The sequence below is a fragment of the Protopterus annectens genome, chromosome 2.part0, assembly GCF_019279795.1.
Source record: "Protopterus annectens isolate FY-2018-M chromosome 2.part0, PAN1.0, whole genome shotgun sequence".
Lineage (NCBI taxonomy): Eukaryota > Metazoa > Chordata > Ceratodontiformes > Protopteridae > Protopterus > Protopterus annectens.
In genome coordinates this window covers 1684494629-1684515242 of record NC_056728.1, presented here as the reverse complement: position 1 = coordinate 1684515242, position 20614 = coordinate 1684494629, and the positions used below count along the sequence as shown (strand labels likewise).

General features: G+C 44.5%; 1 protein-coding gene across 2 annotated transcripts in view; it reads left to right on the top strand.

Moving 5' to 3' along the window:
• RPL7L1 (ribosomal protein L7 like 1) overlaps positions 1–19875 on the top strand; it is a 613595-nt gene extending 593720 nt beyond the window's left edge. For both annotated transcript variants that reach the window (XM_044061740.1, XM_044061738.1), the window contains one exon: positions 18980–19875. The gene's annotated coding sequence lies outside the window, so the exon portion shown is untranslated. The remainder of the gene's footprint in view (positions 1–18979) is intronic.
• The last annotated feature ends 739 nt before the right edge of the window (positions 19876–20614 follow it).

Here is a 20614-nt window from a genome sequence, read left to right as displayed (position 1 = left end):
ACAGGTGCAAGCCGTCCCTAGCAAAGCATCGTGGCTTGTCGTGCATATCATCCCAAGCTGACAGGCATTGGATCCCCTTGAATGACACCAATACTTAAGCCAATTGTTGAAATTGATCATCTTGTCTTCATATTGTGGCATCATTCTTGGTGAGGGTAAGATGCTACTCAAGGTCAGGGTCATACCAGCCTGGGCTACATGCTCAGAGAGCTCCTCTATGTCTCTTTTCATGTAGTCCAGGGAGGTACGTCTCAGGTCATTCACACCAGCATGGACAATGACTGAGTCATATTTGTACTTGCCTTGGAGTGACCTGAGTGCTTGTGTTATGTGGCGGATCCTAGCGCCAGACAGGCTGCTCACCATGACCTTCTCCTTGTTCAGCCTGGTGGCGGGGCGTCAGTGTGCCTGACGATAGAGTCACCTATTACAAGTGTATCAGGTGTGTTGTTTAGCCTTAACGGCTGTGACTGTTCGCACACTGGCTTTGTGAGATATGTGTTGCATGTGTTTTGTTTTGGGGTAGCGGTTGCTTGGGTGTCTGCTTTGGAGGTCTCTGCTGCTTAGGCAGATCTTTATTTAGAGCCTCCGAGTATGTTTTTGTGTGATTATGTGTTTGGTTTGCTGTCATGGTAGGTCTATGTGAGACTGGAATTGTAGTGAGTGTGGTTTCCTTCTCCTCCTGACTGGTTATGCCAGTACTGAGTTGAGAGAGCTTAGCCTCCAGTTTGGCTATATGGTTGCATCTCTCACGTGTTTGAATTTGTTGGGAGGAGGAGAGGGTTGTCTGTGTACATGAGGCAGTTGTAACATTGCCTCAAGATTCCCATATTCACCAGCTGGACCGGAGAGGAGATTGACAACTGACCTTTGGACATGCTAGAATAATATTGGGAATTCCTTTATAATTGAAAACAAGGGCCAATGGGGAGCGAGGGTGTAGTGCTTTTAATTTTTAGTGCTGACTTATAATTGCTTTAGTGAGCAAGTATGGAATCCAGTCTAACTTCTGATACTTTACCCTCTGCTCCCATGAAATCTGTCTGGTACTACAGAGTCCCTGACTCGCACAAATTTCTTTTCAGAAATCTTACTGCTGACCCAGAGGTCATCTCCCAAGGACCTGAAGGAATAAAAGCAACTTCAGCTAAGAATCCCACCCCTTTGGACAGGGAGTCCCGAGCTTTAGCTAGATGAGGTAAAAAAGTATACACCTCTGCAACTCTTGCCATCAGAGTGTTAAATTGTCAGTTCTACATGCTGAAATACCAGCAACATACTATGGAACTTATTAGGCAAAAATTATGTACCTTCCCCAACTGTGCAGAAAATAAGGAATTACAGGAGCTTATGCATTCTGCAAGCCAAGTCAGCAAGCATACCCTGCAATGTGGGTTTGATGCCCTAGAAGCATCTTGCAGGGCAGCAGTCACAGGTTCTGTACTTAGAAGGCATGCGTGGCTTAAAGAGCAGATCTTGCCAGACCATGTCAAAACAAAATTATTGGACGCACCTCTGAACAAGGACGATCTGTTTGACACCAAAGCAGAAGATGTTTTAAAAAAGATGGAAGAAAAAGATAAGTCTATGCAGACAGTCAAAGATTTTTTGCAAGTGCAACCTCCAAGATTCAGTAGGCATTGCCCCTCAAAACATTGGTCCTTTCCAGCCCCCTCAAGGCCACCTCAAACTAGACCTAGGGGAAACAGAACCCCCAGACTACAGTCTCAGGGTATGCAGAGATCTAAGCAATGGAGTACCTCCACTACTAAAACAGGGAGTGCTATGCCACCCACTTATGGAAAGAATTCACAATGACTTCTCAGCTCCTCCCCTCACCTCTGCCCAATTGCTCGTGCCCCTAGGAAGAAAACTTGCCCACCATGCAAAAAAAACTGGACCTCCATCACCAACGATCGATGGGTCCTCAACATAGTATCCCAGGGGTACAAATTTTATTTCCACATGCTGCCAACCCCAAAAGGGTTCCCAGACCTTCCTCCAAACTACTGGGAAGAGGCACAAAACCAAGTTCAGTCCCTGCTCTCCATAAGGGCAATTCAGCCTGTTCCAGCAGAACATATAGGCCAAGGTTTGTATTTATTTTATTTATTTTTATTTTATTTTACATTTGTTAACCAGGAAAATCCAGCTGGACCAGGTCCATTTTCAGTGGATTCCCGGGGAGAAAAGCTCCACAATTAACTTATAGTAAGTAGTTAAACACAATGAGAAATACACAGAATGAAAAGACAGCAGATTACTTACAAGCAGAGATATTCAAAAATTAGTTCTCAATAGTTCGCAGGCATTGCAGGATTGATATATGATTAGATTAACATTTACAAATAGAATAGACATGACTACATGTGCTATTTTTAACTAGCAGTACATACAGTTCAGTTTACATTTTCTCGTAAGTGTACACCGAAAGAAGTACAGTGACCAGTGCGGCTTATTATAAGAAGTGCGTGTGTGTGTGTGTGTGTGTGTGTGTAAAATAGTGTACATTCTAATTGGAGTTGTGTGGAGGAGGAGAAGAAAAGGTATAGCAATTGTCATGTGATACGTGGGCAGATCCAAGTTTTTTTGAGATGTGGTTTGAGTAGTTTTTTTAAATTTATGTTTGTTGTTGCGGAAGTTATATTAGTGGGGAGATTGTTCCATTTTTTTGGCTATGATGTGGGAGTATAGGGCTTTACCTGCAGTGTTAGCAATCGTAATACTGAGGAGAGGTATACTGGATGAGCGGAGAGGGCGACTGGAAGAATAGGAGGTTAGTAGCTGCTTTAGGGCTGGAGTTTTCTCTGGGTAGTTTATGATGTTAAAGGCACAAGTGAGTTGTTGGTAAGTTAGTAAGTGAGGAAATTCAAGTCATTGAATTTCTTTTAGTACTTGGCAGTGATGGTTTCTAAAGGGAGAGTTGTTGGCAAATTTGGCAATTTTGTTATATCATGACTCTAACTTGTCCAGATCTGATTTCCTGGTATGGGTCAGGATTGGTGCTGCATAAGTAAGTGTTGATAAGAGGTGAGTTTGAGCTAGGGTGATTCTTGCTTTATCTGTGAGAAAGTTTGTGTCTGTAAAGGATTCCCATTTTTTATAAACTTTCTGGATGGTTTGTGCTATGTGTAGATCGAAATATAGGTTATTGTCTATTTCAACTCCTAAGAGTTTTATGTGGGTGGATGGAGAAATGATAGTGCCATTTCTAGGTGAGATAGAGAAAGTTGAGGGGGTAGATTTTGTTTTATTAGGGGTGAACAAGAGTAGTTTGGTTTTATTGGGGTTGAGAATGAGTTGGATTTATTTGGGGTTGAGAATGAGTTGGATGTCAGTGATCCAAGTTTCAATAGCAGAGAATGATTCTTGGGCTAGTTCTTGTAGGGTGTTGACAGATGGGACTGCGCAGATGAGTGTAGAGTCATCTGCATACTGAATTAGTGAGGCTTGCTTGGAGGAGGTGTATAGATTGTAAGACTAGAGAAGAGTAGTGGGCCTAATATTGAGCCTTGTGGTACTCGTGGAGTTAGGGAGAGGAGGGGATAGTTCATTTAGCAATTGAACAGGTTGTTGTCTGTCTGATCTGATAAGTAGCTTTTGAACCAGGAGATAATAGGAGAAGTAAAGGATAGAGAGTAAACAGCATCTAATAGTTTAGGGTGCAAGACCATGTCAAATGCTTTAGAGAAGTCTAAAAAGATAGCAGATACATACTTGTTGTTTCTATGATGATTAGCCTGATTGGTGAAGGAGAGAAGGGCAGTAGCTGTACTATGGTGAGGGCGGAATCCATGTTTGGTGGAGGAGAGAAGATTGTTTGTATTCAAGAAATGCATGACTTGCAAGTGTATGCATTTCTCTAGGAGCTTAGATAAGGGGGAAAGAATAGCTATAGGCCGATAGTTGAAAAAGTCATAAGATTTTTTTTCCAGACTTTTCCTGGAACCTAGAAAAGAGGGCACCTGGCCCCTAATCTTAGCTCTATCCATTCTAAACCCCTTCCTGGTGGTACCAAAAGCAGCTTCTCCCTTCTTTCGGCTTTTTTAGGGGTCACCACAACAGATCATCTATCTGCTCATGATTGGCAGTGGAGTTTTACAATGTCGAGTTGCCAGCCCGGCACCCAACCTTCCACGGAACACACACACACACCGTACGGCATGTCTTTGGGATGTGGGAGGAAACCAGAGCGCCCAGAGGAAACCCATGTGACCACAGGGAGGACATGCAGACTCTGCACAGAAGGCACCGCAGCCAAGGATCGAACCAGAGAACCTCTTGCTGTGAGGCGGCAATGCTAACCACTGCACCACCATGGCCCCCCAACAGCAGCTTCTCCCTGTGCTGTCCAAAGATGCCTGATAGGCCTCATTTAGGCCTAGGGTGGCTAATCTGCACATCCCAGTCAGGGACTCCTGCAGGAAATATCTACGTTTCAGGGCAGGATCTATGCATTATCAGTTCTCTGCACTTCCCTTTGGCTTATCCACTCCTCCCAGAGTTTTCACAAAATGCCTGGCCCCAGCCATTGCCTATTGCAGACAGAGAAATAATCAAATTTACCGCTACTTGAACGATTGCCTAATTCAGGCAGACTGGAAAAGCTGTTGCAGCACCTGACATTTGTAAAGGACCTTCTAACCTCTCTGGGGTTACACTACCAATGAAAAGAAATGCAAACTAGTCCCCAGTCAAAAAATTGTATTCTGGGTGCAAGCTTGGACACAGCATCCCAGATAGCATTCTTTACACCAGAAAAACAAGCCTGTCTGACAGGCTACTTCTCTTAAATGGCCACCAGAACCCAGTTATCCGCAAGGAAAATCCTGCAAGCTCTAGGGTTCACAGCCTCCTGCATTTTACTAATTCCATATGCTAGACTGCATATGAGGAAACTTCAGTGGTACTTAAAAAGTCTTTGGTGCCAACATTCTCAGGACCTGGGAACTATGATACCTTTTCTAAGGAAAGTGTTCCTTTGGTGGGCAGCAGCATGCAACCACAACAAGAGGCTTCCCTTTACACAAACCTACGCCGCCCAGACCCTAACCACAGACGCATCAGACTATGCCTGGGGTGCACATCTGAACGGCAGGTGCATTCAGGGCCACTGGAGCCCAAATCAAAGTCATCTGCACATCAACCAAAAAGAGATGCTAGCTGTTCAGCATGCTCTGACAGCTTTCAGATCCCTACTCACTCCAGGGCCTCTACTAATCAAAACCCACAGCACCACAGTGATGTGGTACATCAGCAAGCAGGGGGAACCCACTCTTACCCACTCTGCAGGCTAGCCATGACCCTTTGGAACACGGCCTCAGCCATGCATATTCACCTGCAAGCTCAATTCCTGCCAGGCCACCAAAACTCTCTGGCAGACAAAGTAAGCAGAAATCTCCTAGACCCACATGAGTGGCAATTAAACCACAACACCTTCAGCCTTGTGACCCAGAAATGGGGTACCCTGAAGGTGGACCTGTTTGCCTCCCCCTATAACCGCCAGCTCAACAAATTCTGCACCAGGGAACCTCACAGCAAGGCTTGGAAAGTGGATGCCCTGTCCTTCCAGTGGGTAAACCTCTCAATCTATGTATTTCCCTCTCTACCTCTTCTTACAAGAGTATTACTCAAGATAAGGGAGGAAAGACGAAGGGCAATCCTGATTGCCCCAAACTGGCCACACCAACACTGGTACCCAATACTGCGCAATCTGCCACCGTTGCCTCCATGGCACCTCCCCCAGATCCCAAATCTCCTGACTCAGCAGGAGGGACAGTTCTTGAATCTGCAATTGCAGACCCTGAACCTTGAAGCATGGCTTATTCCTTGACTTCTCCTCCAGTGGCCAGCCTAAGCAAGCAGGTACTGGATGTCATACGTGAAGCCAGATGACCCAGAACTAGAAAATCCTATGCTGACAAGTGGAAAAGGTATTGTTCCTGGATCCAAACTAAAGGAGCGAATCCAGCACAGCCCTCCTTACCTCTCATCCTGGATTACCTAGCAGACCTACTCCACAGGGGCCTATCCTTCTCTTCTGTTAAGATCCATGCCTCTGCCATCTCTGCTCATTACAGCACTGAGCCACCTCTCTTCTTACACTCACTCATCAAGCAGTTCCTGAGAGGGGCTAACAACTTAAGACCACCAAGAAGAGCCCCCTACCCCTACTTGGGGCCTTAACTTTGTTTTGGAAAAGCTCACGCAATCCACCTTTGAGCCTGCAGTGTCAGCAGAGTTAAAATTCCTCTCTTGGAAAACAGCCTTGCTTCTGGCCATCACTTCGGCTAGAAGAGTGTCTGAGCCACAAGCACTTATGGCTGTGGAACCCTTCATCATTTTTTATGCTGACAGGGTCTCCCTCAGGACTAACCCAACTTTCATGCCTAAAGTGGTGTCCAGTGTGGCTCTCAACCAATCTCTCCATTTGTCCACCTTTTTCCCTAATCCTCAAAATAACGGGGAAAGGATCCTGCACTCTTTAGATGTGCACAGACAGATCTGAATCTACCTTGATAGGACTAAGCCCTTTAGGAAATCTGACCATTTACTAGTCAGCTTTGCACTAGGGGCAGAGGGCAAGGCCATATCAAAACCATATCCAAATGGATAGCACACTGTATCCATTTCTGTTACAAACACCATGGGAAACCACCCCCTCAGGGGGTCAGAACACATTCCACTAGGGCAATTTCAACCTCTACAGCCTTTTTCAGAGGAGTCCCTACCAGGGACATTCTGGAAGCTGCAACTTGGAGTTCTGTTCATACCTTCACCAAGCATTACCACCTGCCCATCTTTTCCAAATCCAGGGTGGGCTTTGCAACCGCAGTCCTGCAAGGTATATTAGCTGCAAGGTATATTAGCCAGCCCCAACTCTTCTTGACTGCTTCTGACTGCCTCCACCCATTCTTCAGCTTTGGGAATCAACCCTACTGTGATGACTGCAACAGTGAAACACGAAGAACGTAGTGCAGTTGTGTACACTTACCATAAATGTAGATGTTCAAGTGTATTCACTGTTGCAGTCTTGGTTTCCCACCCTCCAGCCCCCTTGTCTTGCTCTCTTCTCTTCCTCACTCTGTACAAGGCTATGGGTATTTACTTTTTACTGGTGGTGTTTTTCCACCGTAACTTAGCTCCCTGTTTGGGTCTCCTGACATTTGGGGCAAGAAAAACTGATGTAATGGCGTCGGCTGCCTGTTTTTATACCACTGACGACCTGACGTCAGTCCTTAAGCGACAGCAACCAACGCAGAAATACTAAGCCTCTGGTATTAGGGCCACTGGTATTAGGGCCACTGGTATTAGGGTCGACTGAGGGCTACCTCTGGCAGGATAATTCAAGTGTGATGACTGCAACAGTGAATACACTCTAAAATCTACATTTATGGTAAGTGTACACAACTGTACTTTCCTTTCCAAGCTGAAGATTAGAAGCTTGAGCTCCTCCCCCTCTCCCATAATGCCTCATTCTCCCAGGTTACCTCAGATCTCGTTTGCTGCTCATAAAAAAAGCATGGAGGTTGCGTTGCTAAAGCCCCTTCCAGTTGTTTAGTGGATTTTTTGTCTGCAAGTCGGCTTTTAGCCGTTCCTGATGTTCTTTGTGTTTCACTGTTCACTCGTTACATTTGGGTAATCCTGCTGGCAGGTTGCCCTCAGTCGGCCTGAATTCCAAAGTCTTGGGTCCTGAGTTGGCTGCTGTCGCCCCTTCCCTGACGTCAGGTCGTCAGTGGTATAAAAGAAGCAGCCCACGCCATTTTCTTCAGTCTTTCTTGCCGCACTGTGCCCGAAGCAGAAGCAGTTTGCAAGTGCCGGTCGGCCGACTCCTGAGATTTTCGTGTTAGAGTTTCAGACCCGAAGTCTTCAATAAAGCTAAATACCCCGTTGGGGAAACTTTTTTATTGCTCCAGACCGATGTCAGAAAAAGTTAATAATTGTATTTCTTGTGGAAAGCAAATACTTCATAAGGACTTTCATTCTTACTGTATTCCTTGCCTAGGCCCTGATCACAATGTTTCTGGTTGTCGGTTTTGTGCTAGATTTAACCAACACACTATTGAGCGTCGGTATGATTTTGCTTTAAACTATTTTGGATGCCGGTTTAATTATCCAGAAATGTCATCGGATAGCCATACGACTACCGGAGTTCACAAAAAACACAAAGAAAAGGAGAGAGACAAACAACCGAGGTCCAAAACCGACAACAAAGCTTCTCCTAAGCCAGTCGCCGGTTCTCAGTGAGGCGCTTTTGCAGCCCCTGACGCCCGCTACTTTAGAGTCTCAGGCCGCTACTGACTCCCACGTGGACTCAGCTATGCCGCTGGAAACTCAAGGTACTGGAGCCTCGGACACTATCCCCTCAGATGGATCCGGAGCCACTGAGCAGGCCTGGCTTCTGAGGGTGTATTCAGACCTAAACATCTTTACATTAAACTGACTTCAGCTTCAAAGGCAAAGACTAAAGCACCTTCTAAAGCAAAGAAACAAACTTAAGAGCCACGTGGACAGGCCTAGGCAAGAGACTGACTATGAATCTTCAGATCAGGTTTCTATTTCTTCTGATTCCTCTTCTGATCAAGAATATCCCCCCCCCCCCCCCATGAGGATTGTGATGCTGAAGAATCTATACCTTCAGCTTCTCCTCCAGAGAACTATTCTTTTGGGGAAACTTTGCATATCATGAGGGAGCATTTCCACTGGGAGGGCCAAGATTTTTCAGAATCTAAAAAGAGGCTCAGGGATTTCCTTTTACTTCCTCAACACAGGCCTCTAGCCATTCCACCTGTATTAGACATTGTAGATGTGTTTTCGGAGTCTAGTCTGACCCCTGACTCCTTACCTCCAGCTCCTATTAAGCCTGACAGATATTACAGGGTTCCTGACTCTCATAAATTCCTTTTTAAAAACCCTGCTGCAGACCCAGAAACTATTTCACAGGGTTCCAAAGGAGTTAAGGCTTCCGCTGAAAAAACCCTACCCCCTCTGACAGGGATTCTAGGGACTGGATAGATGGGGAAAAAAGGTTTACACATCTGCTACCTTGGCTATAAGGGCCTTAAACTGTCAGTTTCATATGCTCAAATATCAGCACATTGCTTAAACAGAAAATGTTGTTAAACTCTGAATGTGCAGAAAACAAGGAAATGCAGGATTTATTGCATGCAGCTGAACAAGTTGGAAAGCATACTTTGCAATGTGGTTTTGATTCTTTGGAGGCCTCCTGCAGGGCCGCAGTTACGGGTTCTGTAATTAGGAGGCATGCTTGGTTAAAGGAACAAAATCTGCCTGATCATGTCAAAGTTAAATTATTAGATGCACCTTTACAGCATGATACTTTGTTTGATGTTAATGCAGAAGAGGTGTTAAAGAAAATGTAGGACAAAGCTTAAATCTATGCAAACTGTCAAAGATTTTTTACAAGTACAGCCACCTAGGTTTAGTAGGCACTGGCCTACAAAGAATTGGTCCTTTCCTGTGTCAGACAGACCTCAAAGGGGCAGATCCAGATGCCCTAGAGGCAGATCCCAGGTGCAAGGTTCATACAGGTCAAAGCAATGGGGTGCTTCTACCTCCAAAGTTGGAGAAGACAAATCACAACCATACAGGAAACAGTCCCAATGACTTCCCCTTGCTTGCACCAAGCACTTACCTCCTGACAGCACCCTTAGGGGGAAAATTAGCACCTTTTTCTCAAAATTGGCACATTATAACCCAGGACAAGTGGGTTCTAAATATAGTGTCACAAGGCTACAAGTTCCATTTCCATACCCTGCCAAAGGCTAACGGCTGGCCCGATCTGCCAACAAATCAATGGGCAGTGGCACAAAAACAAGTCTCATCCCTCATGGACATGGGGGCCATTCAACAAGTATCAGCGCAAGAGCAGGGACAAGGATTTTACTCAAGACTGTTCTTGGTACCCAGAAAGGACAAGGCCTGGAGACCAATACTGGACCTATCTATTCTGAACACATTCCTGGATATACCAAAATTCAAAATGTTGACTTTGCAGCAGCTTCTGCCCATGCTGGGCAAGAATGCTTGGCTTGTGACTTTAGAGCTAAAAGAGGCATACCTGCATGTCCCAATCAGACAATCTTGCAGAAGATACCTCAGAGTCAAGGCTGGCTCAATGCATTACCAATTCTCTGCACTGCCCTTTGGCTTATCTACTGCGCCCAGGGTCTTCACAAAATGCCTGGCACCAGTAATTGCATTTTGCAGACAAAGAGGAATAATATATCCCTACTTGGACGACTGCCTAATTCAAGCAGAGAACAAAGACATTCTTCTAAAGCATCTGGCGTTTGTAAAAAGATTACTAATTGACCTAGGGTACACAGTAAATGAAAAGAAATCAAAACTAGTGCCCTCTCAAGAGATAATATTCCTGGGTGCAAGCTTAAATACAACTGCCCAGATGGCTTAACTCACGCCAGACAAACAAAAGCAGCTGACTGCTTACTTTAAGAAATTGGCAACAAAAACCCACTTATCTGCAAGGAAAATCTTGCAGGCCTTGGGTTTCATGGCATCCTGCATTCTACTAATTCCATATGCCAGACTGCATATGAGGAAACTGCAATGGTATCTAAAAAGTGTTTGGACTCAGCATTACCACAGCCTGGAGACAGTAATAGCACTCATTCCCTGCCTGCACCAGGAGTTTCGATGGTGGGCAGAAGCCTGTCACCACAACAAGGGTCTGCCATTCAGTTTACCCACATCCAGACAGACACTGACAACGGATGCATCAGATTATGCCTGGGGGGCCCATATGGCAGGAAAATGTATTCAGGGCACATGGCCTGCAAACCAGATGCATCTTCACATCAATCAAAAAGAGATGCTAGCTGTTCAAAATGCCCTGACAGCTTTCAAGGACCTGCTTCATCCAGGGCAGATACTGATAAAGACAGACAGCACTACGGTCATGTGATACATAAACAAGCAGGGAGGTACACATTCCTACCCCTTCTGCAGACCAGCAATGACCTTATGGGACACAGCATTGGGTTTTCAAGTTCACCTGCAAGCACAATTCCTGCCAGGAAAAACAAATACTCTGGCAGATGAACTAAGCAGAAACCTCATGGATCCCCACAAATGGAAACTGGATCTACAAGTCTTCAGCATGATAATAAGGAAATGGGGATGCCCAGACATAGATCTATTTGCCTCCCCTCACAACTGCCAATTGCAGAGATTTTGCACAAGGATTTATCACAAGCAAGCATGGAAAGTGGACGTCCTATCCTTCAGCTGAAAAAATCTAACAGTATATGCCTTTCCTCCACTGCCTCTCCTTCCCAGGATACTCCTGAAGGTCAGACAAGAGAAGCCAAAAATGATACTGATTGCACCAGACTGGCCACGCCAGCACTGGTACCCAATCCTAAAGAGCTTGTCTCAAGGTCCAGCATGGATATTGCCTCAAACTTCTCACTTGCTGACCCAACAAAACAATAAGATCCTGCGCAGCCAACTCAGGACCTTAAATCTGGCAGCATGGCGGATAATGTAGCCATTCAGAACATTCCTCTTTCAAAAGCTGTTATGGATGTTATCTTGGAGGCCAGAAGGCCCAGTACCAGAAAATCTTATGCAGAATAATGGAAGAGATTCTGTGCTTGGAACCAGGAACAAGGCATTGACACGTGTGTACCAAATATACCTCAGATTTTACAATACCTAACTAAGATGCTGAACAAAGGCCTTTCTTTCTCATCAATTAAGATTCATGCCTCTGCCATTTCAGCCCATTACAATACGGAACCACCTATCTTTTCTCATCCTTTAATAAGGCAGTACCTCAGAGGGGCCAAAAACTTTAGGCCTCCAAGGAGAGCACCAATTCTGGCCTGGGACCTCAATTATGTTTTGGAAAAACTCACACTGCCTCCTTTTGAACCAGCATCAACAACAGATATAAAATTCTTATCCTGGAAAACAGCTCTGCTCCTAGCAATAACCTCTGCAAGGCGAGTCTCGGAGTTACAAGCACTCATGGCTGTGGAACCTTTTATCATTTTTCATCCAGACAGGGTTTCTCTGAGGACAAACTCTATGTTTATGCCTAAGGTGGTGTCTAGTGTGGCCCTCAACCAAACCATTCACTTGCCTACCTTTTATCCAAATCCACAGAACAAGGGTGAGCAAATTCTGCATTCTTTGGACATACACAGGCAATTACGCTTCTACTTGGACAGAACTAAAGCTTTCAGAAAGACTGAGCAACTTTTAGTGTCATATGCTGCAGGATCACAAGGAAAGGCTATCTCAAAACAGACTATTTCTAAATGGATAGGCCATTGCATCTGTTTCTGCTATTTTCAACATGGCAAATCAGTGCCCAAGGGCATTAGGCCTCATTCCACTAGAGCAGCAGCCACTTCAGCAGCCTTCCTCAGAGAAGTATCAACCAAAGATATCTTAGAGGCTGCAACTTGGAGTTCAGTGCACACTTTCACAAAGCACTACCACTTACCTCTTTACTCTAAGTCCAGAGCAGGCTTTGCCACTGCAGTTCTGCAGGGCCTCATAGCCTCTCCTAATCCTATTTTGCCCAGCCACCCATCCTCAGCTTTGGGATTCTACCCAAGAGTAATGACTGCAACAGTGAAACACGAACATAGTACGGTTGTGTACCTACCATAAATGTAGATGTTCGAGTGTGTTCACTGTTGCAGTCCAGGTTACCCACCCACCATCCCCCTTTTCTTTGCTGGGACGTATCTGCACTTCTCTATCCTATACAACCTATTTGGTGTATTTGCTTGTAGATGAAGGAAATGTCATTTTTGTGCATGCATTTTTATTGGCATATTTTTCAGCCTTCCAATTTGGGGGCACCTGACATCTGGGGCAAGAAAAACTGAAGAAAATGGCGTTGGCTGCATCTTTTATACCCCTGACGCACTGACGTCAGGGAAGAGGCAACAGCAACCGACGCCGGACCTAGACTTTGGAATTCTGGCCGACTGAGGGTAGCCTGCCATCAGGATAACCCAAGAGTAATGACTGCAAAAGTGAATACACTCGAACATCTACATTTATGGTAGATACACAACTGTACTTTCTTGCTTGCCTGGAGAGTCCTTTAGGGGTAAGGTTGTCCCTTTTGCAGATGTCTGGGCCACTATCATGAATGACAAATGGGTGCTCAGAACGGTGTCCCCAGGGCACAAGTTTTCTTTCCACACCTTTCCAGTTCCCAAAGGATTCCCAGACACTCCCCCAAACCAAAGGGCAGAAGAAAAACAAATTTTGTCTCTGTCTAATCTACATTTATGGTAGATACACAACTGTACTTTCTTGCTTGCCTGGAGAGTCCTTTAGGGGTAAGGTTGTCCCTTTTGCAGATGTCTGGGCCACTATCATGAATGACAAATGGGTGCTCAGAACGGTGTCCCCACACCTTTCCAGTTCCCAAAGGATTCCCAGACACTCCCCCAAACCAAAGGGCAGAAGAAAAACAAATTTTGTCTCTGTCTAATCTACATTTATGGTAGATACACAACTGTACTTTCTTGCTTGCCTGGAGAGTCCTTTAGGGGTAAGGTTGTCCCTTTTGCAGATGTCTGGGCCACTATCATGAATGACAAATGGGTGCTCAGAACGGTGTCCCCAGGGCACAAGTTTTCTTTCCACACCTTTCCAGTTCCCAAAGGATTCCCAGACACTCCCCCAAACCAAAGGGCAGAAGAAAACAAATTTTGTCTCTGTCTAATCTACATTTATGGTAGATACACAACTGTACTTTCTTGCTTGCCTGGAGAGTCCTTTAGGGGTAAGGTTGTCCCTTTTGCAGATGTCTGGGCCACTATCATGAATGACAAATGGGTGCTCAGAACGGTGTCCCCACACCTTTCCAGTTCCCAAAGGATTCCCAGACACTCCCCCAAACCAAAGGGCAGAAGAAAAACAAATTTTGTCTCTGTCTAATCTACATTTATGGTAGATACACAACTGTACTTTCTTGCTTGCCTGGAGAGTCCTTTAGGGGTAAGGTTGTCCCTTTTGCAGATGTCTGGGCCACTATCATGAATGACAAATGGGTGCTCAGAACGGTGTCCCCAGGGCACAAGTTTTCTTTCCACACCTTTCCAGTTCCCAAAGGATTCCCAGACACTCCCCCAAACCAAAGGGCAGAAGAAAAACAAATTTTGTCTCTGTCTAATCTGGGAGCAATAGAATTAGTTCCTGCTCAGCATGTAGGCCAGGGCTTTTATTCCAGGCTTTTCCTAGTTCCAAAAGAAGAAGGCACCTGGCGTCCTGTCCTAGATCTATCCATTCTGAACTCTTTTCTAGTAATTCCAAAGTTCAGAATGCTCACTCTGCATCAGTTACTACCAATGCTAGAAAAGGATTCCTGGCTGGTAACCTTAGATCTCAGAAGCTTATCTGCACATCCCTATCAGGGAAAGTTGCAGGCAGTACCTTCATTTCAGGGTGGGCAAGCAACATTATCAATTCTCTGCGCTGCCCTTTGGCTTATCTACTGCTCCCAGAGTTTTCACAAAGTGCCTGGCAACAGTCATTGCTTTTTGCAGGCAGAAGAAAATTCAGATTTATTTATACTCGGACGACTGTCTGATTCAAGCAAATTTTCAGGAACAGCTGTTAAAGGGTCTAGAATTTGTAAAGACTCTACTCTCTTCCCTGGGTTTCACTCTCAATGAGGAAAAATAAAAAAATGGTGCCATCCAAGGAGATAACATTCCTGGGAGCGAGTCTGAACACAGCCTCCAAGATGATATATCTCACCCAGGAGAAGCAGGCAACTCGCCTGTCCCAGCTCCCTGCAAGGAAATACCTGCAAGCTCTGGGATACATGGCCGCTTGCATTCTCATGATTCCATATGAGAAATTGCAACGGTACCTCAAGAACATTTGGTGTCAACACACACAGGACCTGAATATGATGATTCCTCTGCTTCCATTTCTGCAGACAGAGTTTCTATGGTGGGCAGCAGCCTGTCTACAAAACAAAGGCATGCCTTTTCACCCACCTCCTGCCATTCAAGTTCTTACCACGGACGCATCAGACTACGCCTGGGGAGTTCACCTGGATGGCAGATGCATACAGGGACGTTGGAACGCCCAACAGTTGCACCTGCACATAAACCTGAAGGAGATGATAGCAGTTCAGCGGGCCTTACTAGCTTTCAAGCATCTTTTTTCTCCAGGAACTCTGCTTGTCAGAACAGCCAACACCACAGTCATATGTGGTACATCAACAAACAGGGAGGAACTCATTCTTACCCCCTGTGCAGACAAAGCATGGTTCTCTGGTCCATAGCGTCCTTGGACCTGCATCTCCTAGCTCAGTTTCTTCCAGGGAGACTCAATATTTTGACAGACAAGTTGAGCAGACAGACCGTGGATCTTCACAAGTGGCAACTGAACAGAGCAGTCTTTTGCAGCATCATTCAACGTTGGGGCACTCCTCAGGTGGATTTTTTCTCCTCCCCAGACAACCACCTTCTACCACTATTTTGCACCAGACAGCATCACAGCAAGGCCTGAAGAGTGGATGCTCTGCCCTTCCCTTGGACGCTTCTGTCAGTTTATGCCTTCCCTCCTCTTCCTCTTCTTCCCAGAGTATTACTGAAGATCAGGGACAAAAGACCAAGGACTATTCTCATAGCTCCAGACTGGCCCAGACAGCATTGGTATCCGCTGCTTCGCAGTCTCTCCCAATTTCCCCCTTGGCGTCCTCCTCTGAAGCCAGATCTTTTGGTTCAGGAAGGGGGAAACATTCTGCATCCTCATATTCAGTCTCTCCATTTGGCAGCATGGCTCATTGTTTGACTCCATCCTTTTTTTCTTCCCTTTCCCAGCAGGTGGTTGACGTGCTGAGGGAGGCCAGGAGGCCTAGCACTATGAAGTCCTACGCTGGCAAATGGGAAAGTTTCTCTCATTGGATGCAGGCTAGAGGGGAATCTTCTCCTCATCCTACCCATCCTCTCATCCTGGAATACCTGGCTAATTTGCTTTCGAGTGGTCTTTCTTTTTCCTCTATCAAGATCCATGCTTCAGCCATTTCTGCTCATTGTTCTTTTGAGCAACCCATTTTCTCTCATCCCCTGATGAAAATGTTCCTCAGAGGTGCTTGCAACTTATAACCTCCCAGAAGGGCACCTACTCCAGCCTGGGATCTTAATTTTGTTCTAGAGAAACTTACTCTTCCTCCTTTTGAACCAGCTGCCACTGCAGATTTAAAGTTTCTCTCTTGGAAGACTGCCTTCCGCTTGACTATTACTTCAGCAAGGAGGGTTTCGAAGCTGCAAGCTTTGATGGCATGGAGCCTTTTCTTATTTTCCATGCAGATAGGGTTTCTCTGAGAACCAACCCGTCCTTTATGCCTAAAGTTGTTTCTAGCCTGACTCTTAATCAGTCCATACACCTTCCTACCTTCTTTTCTAATCCTCAGAATAGAGGTGAAAGGATCCTACATTTTCTTAATGTGCACAGACAGCTCAGGTTTTACCTGGACAAGACTAAAGACCTTCGGAAAACAGCACAGTTGTTGGTCAGTTTTGCCCCTGGAGCCCAGGGCAAGGCTATTTCTAAGCAAATAATTTCCAAATAGATTGCACATTGCATTACTTTTTGTTATTCCTTTCATGGCAAAGCTCCTCCTCAAAGGGTTGAGACCCACTCAACTAGAGCAGCTTCCACTTCTGCAGCCTTTCTAAGGGGTGTCCCTACTAAAGACATTTTGGAGGCTGCCACATGGTCTTCTGTTCACACTTTCACAAAACATTATAATTTGCCTCTGTTTTCCAGAGCCAGGACAGGGTTTTGCCACTGCTGTGTTGCAGGGCATTATCTCCAACCCTTGATTCAGTTGGTTCCTCCCCCCTTTTTTCTCGGCTTTGGTAATCAACCCATTAGTTAAGACTGCAACAGTGAAACATGATGAACATAGTACAGTTGTGTACACTTACAATAAATGTAGATATTCGAGTATATTCACTGTTGCAGTCCTGGTTTCCCTCCATCCCCCTTTTTTTGGTCCTCTCCTATTCTCTTTTCCTGAGGTACAGGCTAAATTTAATATTATTTGCTAAAATTGTTTTTGGTTTAAGCCTTATTTTCTGAGGGCTCCTGACTGTTATGGCAAGAAAGACTGAGGAAGTGATGTCGGCTGCCTCCTTTTGTATTGGACACCCTGACGTCCTTTACAACTGACGGCAACAGATGTAATTTTTACTTACCTTTGGTATTCTGGCCGACCGAGGGCTACCAGGAGCCGGATAACCCATTAGTTAGGACTGCAGCGGTGAACACACTCGAACATCTACATTTATGGTAAGTGTACACAACTGTACTTGCCTACCCCCTTACTCCCTTGTTGAGGGTGGAAATTGAGTTCCTTGCACAACTGAGCCTAAAACCATTGGCCAAGGCTGTGATCCGGCTTTCCTTTTTCCTCCCACTACTCCTGTGTCCCAGATATATGGTCATTCCTCTGTTATCTCAGTCATTCCTCTCTCATATCTTTATTGTTGGAGATGAGGTCCAGATGAATCTTGCTGTGACTCCTGCAGGTGGGCCATCCCTTTCCAGGAAAGAGAGAGAGAGAGAAAGAAAGACCTTATAGTCTACTACTCTAAGACTAGCACCCCTATGTCAACCTTATTTATTCAGGCATAACTTTCTTGGGTGGCGTAAGCCAGGGAACCTCGTTGGCTAGGCTTACGTAGGCCCTTGGGCCGATAGCCAAGTATCTACTTATGAACCTAAGAATTGGGCCCAGTCCTGCTGTAACTATGCGTTTAAGCTGTTTATTCCTTAAGACTGCTGTTCCTCTTTAAGAGGTGAGCAGATAGGAAGATGTGGATTTTTTGATGCACAAGGGAATCCTAACTGATCAGAGCAAGGACAATGTCATAAGCATCACCATACATGACATCATCCCCCTTATGAATAGTGAGGGGTACTGTTGTGCAGTAGCCCATACCTTCAACCAGGGACTAGCATTCCTTCCTCCACTAAAGTATGTCATCTTTATACAGAGTCCCGGCCCCTCCCCCATGGGATAGGCAAGAAGTCATAATCTGCTGAGTCCCATCCACCTGCTTTGGCACCCAAGGTGTTAATCGATGTTGAGTCATCTGGATTGCAGTTAGGACTCCATGACTCTACTCCATGGAGTTTGGCTTGTTTTTTTTTTCTGCATCTCCATTTTGAAGTATGCCTCATATCTGTCTGTCCTGTGTCTGCTAACACATGTATTATTGCCCATCCTTCTGAGGCTCTCTACACTTCCTTCCCAGGCAGCCTTCTACTCTGTGGATTTGGAGTTGGTCCTGAAGATGTACTCAGTCTTCTATGCTGGTCCTGGTGTTTCTTTCTTTTGTTCATTCACCTTAGTGGTTTGTCAGCATCAGATTCAACCCAACCATGGAAGCCATTAAGGAAGAGCTTAACTGTTAGGTATAGCAGTTCATTCATCCGGTTATTTTAGTTGCTCTTCAAAGAAGACTCTCTTTGATGTGTCAGAAATACTTTCCTGTATGACCCTGTGGGTATGCATTTTCTCCAGCCATCCTTGGCTGCCAGATTTCCCTGTAGTCAAGCAGGTATATACTTTATCCCATATTAGCAGTGTGGTTGCCACATTATCTTTGCTTTTGATTTGCAACTATTGCTTGCTGCTAACAACTGGATGAACTTGACAGTATCAGGCTATGAGCAAATTTGTTTGAGGTGCATGGCATCATGATATGCATTATCACAAGAGTTTAGTCTCTAAGCTTGAGAGCTTCCATAAAAATGCTAGGTGTGAGTTGTGGAGAAGATACACCCATCTGCAGGTTCTATCAAATAAGGTCCTTTTTTGTAATTTCAGTTAAGAATGTGTGTGTTCATTTTCTTTTGCTAGTTTCTGTGGATCAAATTGAGTCTTTTGCAAGTGTGCTGTAGTTTCTGTTCCCATTAATAATTCTGTTATATTTTTTTCTAGACTGAATTCTTCAACATGGCAAGAAGCTAAAGTCTGTGTATTGTACTGTGTACAGCCATCACTTCATTGGACATCGTCTACACTCTGCTACTATTCCAGTATACCACTGTGTGGTATTGTTATGCATATTCTGGATATGAACTCTAGTACTGCCAGACATTTAAGATCTGAAGTTCTGAATATTTCCCTTTTACCCAATAATATTCTACTTACGAAGACTGAATATTCTGATATTTTCATTCACCAGAGGAAGTATAGTAGAAATGATTGCTTAATAAGCGGGTAAAAGAATCCATTTGAATTTTCTGTGCGGTTTGCCATTTGGTTGCTATGCAGCTTTCTGCCCATCAAATGTCATTTTTACACAATTATTATAGGGACTTTCTCATGGAGATTTCTTGCGGTAGTGCAAAGAAGTGAGATTTGTTTTAAATGCGTTAATCATTGTCAAGCTTATTGCTTTCCAGCCTTCAAAGGTCCCACTTTTTGAGGTAATATCTGTTGTATTACTATTCCCTTCTGCAACATGTGGCACTTGCCCAGTATAAAAATAGCATTACCCCACTCTTTTTGTTATTACTGTTTTGTAGTTGACCACTTCATAGGTTTTCCATTTGTGAACACTTCGTTTGGCTTTGCTATCTTGTTGATACATTAAAATGTGATATTTTAACACTGTGGGGAAAATTTTAGTTTGGAGAAAATAAACAAATAAGCTGTTCGTTGTTTTCACTTCATGGAAACATCTTAGGAGTGATTAGACAAGCATTGTCCCCTCATTGAAAAGTATATGTGGTAGACATTTGACTTTGATGAAACTGTCAGTTTTGTTGTTGCCATTTGAAACCTCTGTTAATTTGTCTATGATTTTAATAAAACTTCTCTAGGGTGTTGAATGGTTACTGAACCTTTCCCTTCGCCAACCAGATTGTTTCCAGTGGGTAATGTGAATATATGTGTGCTTAGTTTTGAGATATCACTGCTTCATGCAGATGGGTACTTTTATGGCAGTGTAGGAGGCTACCCAGATGCCAGTATCTACAGCAGTCTGGTATACTCAGACCCATTAACATTTAATGAATTACTTTTTCACTTACCTAGACTTTGGTCTACCCATTGCATCTTCATCCGTAAACCAAAAGAGGTTTAGGTTTGATACTGACTTGAATGATAAGCAGTTATCATCTGGGCTCACAGGTTATTTTTTTTAAGCTGAGGGACCTTTATATGTTTACTGTTCGGGTAAAGAGGTATTGTTGTTTTAAATTTGATGAGTCCTCAGGCACATTAAGACTTAGAAATGTTCCTCTCATAAAGCTTCATACTTCCAAACAACAGATGTACAGCTACCACAAATAAACGAGATCTGTAAACATGTACAATACAAGCATGTCAAGTGGATTAAAAAACAAAACCAAACCAAGTATCCACAATTGAAGCTGTATTCTCTCTGAAGAATGATGTGAAAACCAAGTGGAAATTACGACAGTCTTTATTCTAATATGCAATCCAAACAAGTATAAGCGCTTTCGTCTGCCGACATGCAGACTTTATCAAATACATGATCCAGTTCATTAAGCACCTTTAAATACCCTTTGTAATTAAGCGAATAATTAATTTTAAAGCGAAATCACA